This window comes from Cnephaeus nilssonii (genome assembly GCF_951640355.1).
Source record: "Cnephaeus nilssonii genome assembly, chromosome: 22".
Taxonomy (NCBI): domain Eukaryota; kingdom Metazoa; phylum Chordata; class Mammalia; order Chiroptera; family Vespertilionidae; genus Cnephaeus; species Cnephaeus nilssonii.
The window spans coordinates 25,882,445-25,892,474 of NC_137093.1; positions in this window are offsets into that span (position 1 = coordinate 25,882,445).

Here is a 10,030-nt window from a genome sequence, read left to right on the forward strand (position 1 = left end):
TGGCTCAGTGGTTGGAGCGTTGGCCCGTGGACTGAAAGGTCCCAGGTTTTGAATCTTAATGCAAGCTTGATCCCTGGCTCTGGGATGAGCAATCAGTGTGTCTCTTACATCAATGTGTCTCTCTCTCCCACCCCCTCCCACTCTGCCTAAAAACCAATGGAAAAAATATCTTTGGGTGAGGAATTAACAACAACAAAAGACTGTTTGATATTATGATATTAGCCCCAAGACAGATTCCAGCAGGCATGGCTCAGTGGTTGAGCGTCGACCTACGAACCAGGAGGTCAGGGCACATGCCTGAGTTGTGGGCTTGATCCCTAGTGTGAGGCGTGGAGGAGACAGCTAATCAATGATTCTCTCTCATCATTGATGTTTCTATTTCCCTCTTGCTCTCTCTTCCTCTCTGAAATCAATTAAAAAATATATATTTTTAAAAATAGACAGACAAATGGGGCATCAAACAGAAGCCAGAACCAGACCCACACGCATAAACATGGGTATGTCAGAGGCAGCAACACAGTTGGGAGGAGGGGAGAGAAGGAAGTATGATGGACTATTTGATAAATTGCGCTAAGAAAATAGGTTAACCATAAGAGAAGACATGAAATTGGACCCCTACTGCATATCACACACAAGATATCAAATTCAGGTGAATTAGAGACCTAAATGTGAAAAGTCTTACTTTAAACATTTTTAGAAAGAGACATAGGAGAATATCTTGATTACTTTAAGGGCAGGAGAGATTTCTTAATCCAGAGAAGCAGATTGTAAAGGAAAAGACTGAAAAACTTCATTAACAATAAAATGAAAAATTGTCCGTCAAAACCCGCAACCTTTTGGTGCATGGGACGATGCTCCGATCAACTGAGCCACCCGGCCAGGGCCCGTGACTGTTTTTATAACTGGCAATTTGTACTTCTTCATCTCTTTCAACTTTTCCGCCCATCCCCCCACCTGCCTCCCATCTGGCAAGCATCAATTTGCTCTCTGTATCTCTGACTTTGTTCCTGTTTTGTTTGTTCATTTATTTTGTTTTGTTTTGTTTTTGGATTCCACATGTAAGTGAAATCATATGGTATCTGTCTTTCTCACCATGGATATTGTAGCAATGCTGAGCACAAAAAAAAAAGCCAGTTTCAAAATAAGGCACGCTATGCAAGCTCAAAACCACCACGACTTATAAGACTAACGCACACAAAAAATCAGTTGTGTCGTATACACCAGCAATAAACAATCCCAAAGGAAATTCAGACAGCAATTCCACGTACAGGAATATCCCAAAGCGTGAAATACCTGGGAAGAGATTGAGACAAGGAGGTGAAAGACTTGTGCCCTGAAAACTACAGAACGTTGCTGACATTCGTGAACGAAGGCCTAAATAAGTGGAAAAGACACCCCTCTTAATGAACTGGTAGATTTAGTTTTGTTAAAACAGCAGTACTACCCAAGCAATGTACAGATTCCACACAATTCCTACCAGAATTCTAAGGACCTTTTTTTAAAAAAAATATTTTTTTCTTATTGATTTCAGAGAGGAAGGGAGCGAGCTAGAAACATCCAGGATGAGAGAGACTCATTGATCAGCTGCCTCCTGGACCGAGCCGGCAACCTGGGCACGTGCCCTTGACTGGAATCGAACTTGGGACCCTTCCGTCCGCAGGCTGATGCTCTATCCACGGAGCCAAGCTGGCGAGGGCCCCGTGTCATCCTTTATGCTTTGTGCGAGGTCCTCACGTCCGTGGGGATGTAGAAAATCACTCCTCAGGAGTTGGAGGCCCCTGCGTGTCCATGGAGAGTCTTGCTTCTCCGACTCTGTGAATGTCCCAGCCCGTCTGTCAGCCCCGAGGACACGGCTGGCGGCCAGGACACACCCTGTAATTAGCCGGTCTGTGGCTTCCCCATGTGGCTACTCCCACTGCTTGTCCCCTACCTCCCCACCCTCCCACCCAGGCAGGGGGTTCCTCACTGCCCCCCCCAACACACACACACACACACACACACACACACACACACACACCTCAACCAGACGAAGACCCTTGCCAGCAGCTGTTCCCATGGGCCTAGAATGTGCTTCTGTTTCCCCACAAACATACACATCCTAGCCCCCCATCAGCGGGAGCTGGGAGCCCTTGTGAACTTGGGGAGTAACCAGAGCTCTTACCCTGTGGTTACCTCCTGCAGGGCAACCCTGGGTTATCCTGGAAGAGACCAGTTCTTGAGAATGTAGTCTCCACGTGGGAGGGTGTAGCCCTCCCCGGCCTTCTGCTTGGGGTGGGGTGGGGTGGGGTGGGGTGGGGGGCTGGTGGAGGAGCCCAAAGTTGCCGCTGGAGGGAGTGTGTAAGCTCAGGGACAGAGCAGCGAAGCACCAGAGATTGGCTGCAGGGAGATGAGGGCTTGGGAGCAGAGCATCTGAGGCCGGGGCGCCTGAAGGACCCCAGGGGGAAGGAAGGGATCCCAGCTGGAGAAGAGGGGGGCCCCCGGGCCTGGTGCTGACCCCCAGGTTCCCAGATGGACAGACAGAATGCTCAGCCGGCCCTGACCGGTTTGGCTCAGTGGATAGAGCGTCGGCCTGCGGACTCAAGGGTCCCGGGTTCGATTCTGGTCAAGGGCATGTACCTTGGTTGTGGGCACATCCCCAGTAGGGGGTGTGCAGGAGGCAGCTGATAGATGTTTCTCTCTCATCGATGTTTCTAACTCGCCCTCTCCCTTCCTCTCTGTAAAAAATCAATAAAATATATTTAAAAAAAAAAAAAAAAGAAAGAATGCTCAGCCAGAGGAGCCAACCCCCCGGGTCCCTCCCAGCTTGCTTCGCCTCTGAGGCCTGGCGGGGAGCTGGCAGGGGGCAGGGCTGCCACCCCCACCACGTACCTCTAGGCCAGCCAATTGCCTTTGCCCGGCCTGTGTCCACCTGTGAAGTGGGAGCCTCCAAGATTTAGGGGAGGGGGCCTTCCCGTAGACATGCTGTGACTCCGAGTGGCTGGGGTCTCGGCGTCCAGGCTCTGGGCCAGACCGGGAACCGTTTGGAGGTCCCCACTGCCCCCCTCTCTCCCGAAGGAGCACCTATAAAGGAATGAAACTGTTAACCCAAGGGCGAGGCCATGGGGTGTGTTACCCCAAATGGGAACAGGGTAGGGGCGATGGAATGGTTCAGACTCAATACCAGGAACAGGGGGTGTGAGAGGGCCATGGATTCCCTGGGCATGAGATGGACTCTTCCGCGTGGTACCCGGCTGTGCTCAGCAGACAAGGCATTCATTCGGTGAGCCCCCGGATGGTGGTGCTGGCAGGGGGATGAGGGCAGGGAAATCGAGAGCAGGTGCCTGCGGCCCTGAGCTTGAACCTTGGCCTCCCGAGATGCCAGGGGCCCATGCACTCAAGTGGCCACCAGGTGGCAGGCTAGTCCACGGGGACGGGGCCACACTGGGGCCTGGCGTTGGTTTCTGCTGTTTTTCCAGAGACTTGAGGCAGGCAGAGCCTAGCTCACAGCAATGTACCCGGCTAGGGGGCTATATTACAGAACCTTGGGGGTTCCTGAGTCCCCCTTCACTGTGGGCATGAGCCCAGGACATATAACAAATTGTCTTCAAGAGATCTTAGCCCGGCTGGCGTGGCTCCGAGGTTGAGCATCCAGCTATGAACCAGGAGGAAAAGGTTTGATTCCCCATCAGGGCGCATGCCCGGTGTTAAAGACTTGATCCTCAGTGGGGGGCGTGCAGGAGGCAGCTGATCCATGATTCTCTCTCATCGTGGATGTTTCTATCTTTCTCTCCCCTCTCCCTTCCTCTCTCTGAAATCAATACAAAAATATTTTTTTAAAAATAAATCTGGATTCTACCTTGAATGCAGGGAGTTGGGGTAGAAAGGACCCCACTCTTCCTGAGGGAGAGCATGAGCCAGCTGGTGTCAGAGCTGGGGCCGGGCTCCAGCCCCTCCCCCCTCCTCCTCCCCTCCCCTCCCTTCCTCTCCCTTCCCCTCCCTAACCCTCTGGGGGAGTTCTTTTATATTTTTTATTTTGTTTCTGTGACAGTTTACAGTCAATATTATTATTTTGCATTGGTTTCAGGTGTACAGCGGAGTGGTTAGACTTTACAAAGTGTTCCACGCCCCCCCCACGCCCCCCGATATTCCCAGGGCCCACCTGAAAATGTGCATAATCACTACAACACTATTCACTGTATTCCCTATGCCGCCCTTTACATCCCATGACTACTTCGCAGTCGCCCATCTGCCCTTCTCAGTCCCTTCGCCCGTTTCCACCCAGCCCCCCAGCCCCCTGGGGGTGTTGGCGAGTCCCAGCTCCCCGCCCCCCCGCCTCTGTGCTCACAGGTAACTAACTGGGCCACCTCGTTCTAAAGGGATTGGACCCCAGGAGACAACTGGAGACGGGTGAGAAAGGGCTTAGGGATTAGACGAGGATATCTGGGAAGGGAAGGGACTTAATGGGAGGGCGGCAGGGGGGGTGGGGGGGATGGTTCGGGCGTGGGAAGCGGGGCGGGGAGAGGATTGGTGTCCCCACAAAGCCAGGTGGACTGCGGAAGTGAGGAGGAAGTGGCCCTGGGAGGAGCCCAGGGAGCTCAGTTTCTCCGGTTCTGTTGTGTCTTCAGAAGCGACACCTGAGCGTGTTAACAACCCCGCACAGGTGTGGCCCATCACTTTCCCAGCCGCGACTTCACTCGGGGTTCTCACGAGGGCCTTGGGAGGGAGGCGGGGATTACATTTCTCCCCAAATGACTAGCCTCGTTCCATTGGAGGCCCCAGAAGGAAGGCCAGCCACCACCCCTGTTCCCCGCCCCGTTCTGGCGCGTCCCCAGCTCAGGGGCCTCGGGATAGCCTCTCCCCTTCGCTCACAGATCCTTCTAGACGCCTCCTGGTTCTTTATCTGGCCCCCACAGCCCAGTCTCAACCTGGGCATGCTCGTAGGGAGGACTGGACATGCCCCAGCACTCGAAGTTCCACGGGGGCAGTTTTATTTTATTTCTATATTTAAAAAAAATTTTTTTTTTCTGCCCTGACTGGTTTGGCTCAGTGGATAGGGCATCAGCCTTCGGACTGAAGGGCCCCGCGTTCGGTTCCGGACGGGGGCATGTACCTTGGTTGCGGGCACATCCCCAGTGGGAGGTGTGCAGGAGGCAGCTGATCGATGTTTCTGACTCTCTGTCCCTCTCCCTTCCTCTCTGTAAAAAAATCAATAAAATATATTTTTTTAAAAAAATTTTAATTTATAGATTAGTGAGGGAGAGAGAGAAAAAACCTCGATGTGTTGTTCCACTTATTGATGCATTCATTCGTTGCTTCTTGTATGCGCCCTGACCGGGGATCGAACCTGCAGCCTTGGCGTATGGGGACTGAGCTCTAACCAGCGGAGGTCCCCGGCCAGGGCGACAGGAGGTGAGTCCTTTACTCCGTGATCAGCACCGTGCGCAGGTAAACATGCGCTGAATGAATGGATGGGTGAATAAATGATTGGAAAGGCCTCCTGCCCCCTCTCATCTGGCTGACTCCTGCTCAGCCATCCGTTCTCTGGGGAACCTGGGATGCCCCCACCCTCTAACTGGGTGGCGCCCCTCCATCTGCATTGTACTGGGGCGGGGGAGGGTGACGGGGGGCGGGGGAGGGTATAGGAGCTGCCTGGCCTGTAGTCCCTGTAACCAGGAACTCCTTGAGGGCAGGGCCTATTGGCTTCATCCTCAGAGGCGCCCCCATGCCTGGCACCATGGACACTACAAAACAGCACAAGCAGGAGCAGAAGAATGAAAGCTGCTCTGTGTCCCAGGTCTGGTCAGGAGCCAGAGCCCGGGCTACCGGGGGATGGGGGGCGGGGCAGGGACAGGAGGGAGCCCATCGCTTCCTCATTCTACTGCCCAGGCCCTGCCCTACAGTTCCAGGTAGTTCTGATTTCTTCCTTCCTCCCCCACTTGGTGGGGAAAGGACTGGAGGCCCTGCAGCCCCACGCGGCAGGGCGGGGAGGAGGCAGGGAGGAGGCAGGGCGGCGAGGAGGTTCAAGGCAGGGCTTTACTGCATGGCCGCCGGCCGGCCCACGGGCTGTCCTGGCCTCGTGGCGGTCGAGTGTTCCGCAAATATTTGCAGAGGGGTTTAAAAGTCTGCTCCCTCCAACCAGCCATTCCCCGTGCCAATCTCCACACCAGCCCTTTCCCGCTGACACCGCAGAATCGGAGGCCAGGCCACCCCCCCACGGCAGCCTTTGATCTCCAGGTCAACGCCCTTGTTGTAGAGGAGAGGCGTCCAAGGCCTAGAGGTCAAGGGCAAACAGCCCCGAGGAGGCCCCACGTGCACATCACGGATTGGTCGCTGAAGTGCATTCGCTCAAGAACTCGGCCGAGCACCCAGGCTCCGGACTCCCCGTCCAGTGCTCCTGTCTGTGTCTGGAGCCGCTTCCCGGGTGAATCCCAACCCCAGGGCGCCGACTCCCACGACTAGAACCGTCAGCCTCGGTTCCTCCGAGGTCTCTGGGCTCCCGTGGCCTGCTTTCGGCTGCTCGCACCCCCGTGCCCGGCCAGGTACACCGGGAACAGCACAACCATCCCAGATCTGCCACGGGGCGGGGCCTGGGTCTCCTCGCGGGCCGGCCGGACCCCTGAGGCTGAGCTCTTCCTGTTGGGCCAGGCGGTTGCTTGACAGACACCCCTGTAACCCACAGTGTCAGGGTCCAGGTCAGGAGACACAGGCCACTGGGTGGCAGAGGTCACGCTGGGTCGGGTAGAGTGGGGAGAGGTTCTGAGAGGCGTTGGATCCGGGCTTGGCGGGCCAGGGAGGATCTGGCAGGAGGAAACCGGTGAGGGGCAGCAGGGACTTCTCTCACTGAAATGAACGTGTGTGAAGGGAAGTGAGTGGCAGTCGAGGCCACAAGGGATGCTGGGAAGGGACGGGGGGGGGGGGGCGGGTAGGTCCTGAATGCGAATCCGGGAACTAGGGAGCCATTGCAGAGTCTTGAGCAGGGGAGCAACATATCTAGCAGGGAGGCCGAGGTGCTGGGCAGGGGTTGGGGGATAAAGAAAAGGTGAGGCTGGAGGGGAGGGACTCTCTCTCTCTCTCTCTCTCTCTCTCTCTCTCTCTCTCTCTTAGTAACCAGCCCGGAGGAGTTTACCAGGTGATTATTCCAGGATTTATCTGATCAGATTAACTAACTGGCTGCTCCCCAGGGGGCGGGCGACAGATACATTTCAGTGGAGGAAGGAGAAGGGAGCCGCAGGACCTGGGGAGGGAAGACAGGGAGGAAGGGTAACCTGGGCCTTTATCACGGGGTAACTCCAGACTCCTGGGGGGGGGGGGGGGGCGCGTGCAGGGGGGAGGTTGGAGCTGATTCCTGCCCCGGGGGGTGGTGGGGGAGGATGCTTTCCTTCCTGGGCAGCCTCTGCAGGCAGCTCCCAGGTGAGTCCATCCCCTGGCCCACGGGCACCCGGCCACCTATGGCCCAGACACCTGGAACATGGATTCCCGGCTCTGCACGCACTCGCACCCTCAGGTTCCTCCGTCAATCACCTGTCCTTCCTGACCTGGAGGGTCACCAGGGGCTTAAATGAAAAGCCAGATCTGGCCAAAACTGGTTTGGCTCAGTGGATAGAGCCGCCGGCCTGCGGACTGAAGGGTCCCGGGTTCAATTCCGGTCAGGGGCATGTACCTTGGTTGCGGGCACATCCCCAGTAGGGGGTGTGCAGGAGGCAGCTGATCAATGTTTCTCTCTCATCGATGTTTCTGACTCTCTATCCCTCTCTCTTCCTCTCTGTAAAAAATCAATAAAATATATTAAAAAAAAAAAAGAACAGCAACCCTGCAAGATCATTTAAGAAAAGAAAAGAAAAGAAAAGAAAAGAAAAGAAACAAAAGAAAAGAAAAGAAAAGAAAAGAAAAGCTAGATCTGAAAAGGCCTTGTCAAACAGTGAAGTGCTGAAACCACATACGGGTCGTTCTTCTATTTCCCTTTGGGTAGGCGGGACACTGAAATGAATATCTTGCCGCTGGAAGGTCTTAGGTACAGGTCCCGGCCACATATCCAGCAAGGAAGGCAACTAGGCCCTGTCCTAAGCCAGAAGCTGATGATTCCTTTATTTATTTATATATAATTTATTTTTTTATTGATTTCAGAGGGGAAGGGAGAGGGAGAGAGAGATAGAAACATCAATGATGAGAGAGAATCACCGATCAGCTGCCTCCTGCATGCCCCACACTGGGGATCGAGCCTGCCACCCGGGCATGTGCCCTTGACCGGAAATCGAACCATGACCTGCCGGTTCATAGGCCGATGCCCAACCACGGAGCCACACCAGCCGGGCCAGCATTACATTTATTGAACAGCCTAGATGTGTGCTAGATACTCTGCTGGGGGTCGCGGGCTTGTGGGGGTTCCGAGGTGAGCAGAACAGGGCCCGATGCCCCGGGACCTGATGGCCTAGCCGGGTAAAGGCCGTAAGCAGGGCCACATCGAGGTCCTGCCGGTCCCCCCCACCCCCCCACCCCCCGGCCTACTCCTCTCCCCGCCTCTCCGGTTCCGGCCACGTTGTCCCACAACTTTGCTCAAGCCTTTGTGTCCCCATGGAATGAATGGAACGTTCTGTTTTCCTCCCGCCCCACATTTTCAGTCCCAGTTCCAATGCCACGCCTTCCCGGAAGCTTCCGAGGGGATTCTTCCAATCCCAAACGAATGGTCCCTCCTTTAGGCGACTTCCCAGTCACCTGCCACCTCTCCGTGGGACGTACACCTGGCTCCTGCATTGTAGGTGAGGGTGCTTGGGTGTCTTATCTTGGGAAGGGCAGGGTGGTATCTGATTCATTCAGTGTCCTCAGAACAATGCCTAAGGCCCGGTACACAGTGGGTGGGAAGACTGGCCCGAGGCATGTGGCCGTAGGTCGGTCGGTAGGAGGGGGGAGGGCTGTGGGGCTCTGAGAGGAGGAAACGGGGCTCATTCTACGGAGGAAAGGGGCTGTGACTGGGGTACGGCAGGACAGTCAGACCTGTAGCTACACACGGGAACCCCCAGCTCCGACCCCTGGCTCTAAGGACGGAAGGGGGTGAGGAACCAGATAAACGGATAGCAAAGCTTCATGTCACTGGGCCATGACTTATCCTTTTTTATTTATTTTAAAATGGATTTCAGAGAGGAAGGGAGAGAGAGACAGAAACAGCAATGATGAGAGAGAATCATTGGTCGGCCACCTCCTGCACACCCCGCACTGGAGATCGAGCCCGAAACCTGGGCGTGTGCCCCCACCGGGAATCGAGCCCTGACCTCCGGGGCCAGTGGTCGGCAAACTCATTAGTCCACAGAGCCAACCAAATACCAACAGTACAACGATGGACATTTCTTTGGAGAGCCGAAAACCGACTGCTGCGCACGGGCCACGAAGTTCCATCGCACTGTACGCGCACGCCCGCACGTGGGATTTTGTGGAAGAGCCACACTCAAGGGGCCACAGAGCCGCATGTGGCTCGCGAGCCGCGGTTTGCCGACCGCTGTCCTGGGCCGTAGGTTCAACGCTCAACCACTGAGCCACAACGGCTGGCCGGGCGGCCTATGACTTTCTCCCTTCTTGTCCACCCTGCACCCTCCCCACCCCTCACCCCCCAACCCCCGGCCCCCACCCCCCACCCCCCCACCGGCGGAGGGAGCCTGGCCAGCCAGGCAGGCGGCAGGGGGAGGCTGTGCCGGGCAGCCCGGGGAGTGGTCCCAGGGGAGAGCTGGGTGCGAGGCCCTGCACTTAGCTCCCTGTATCCTCTCCTGCCGACTGCCAGTCCAGATCACCTGCCTCCCCTGAGCGAATGGAGACGCTCGGATTCCGACAGGTGACGTGGCTAGCTGACTAGGCCTCGTCGACGTGGAGGATTTAGAACTCGAACCCGGCCTTGGCAGCATTCTCCCATGCTGGCGGGGGTGCGAGCAACTTAGGAACAGCTCTCCAAGTGCCGGGAAGGGACAGAGCCTGGGTGGGAAGAGCTACCAAGACGAGGTACTTCCTCGCCCCCTGGGCCTGCCTGACCCGCGGGAGGAGTGGGGCCAATGAGGACCAGCCACCC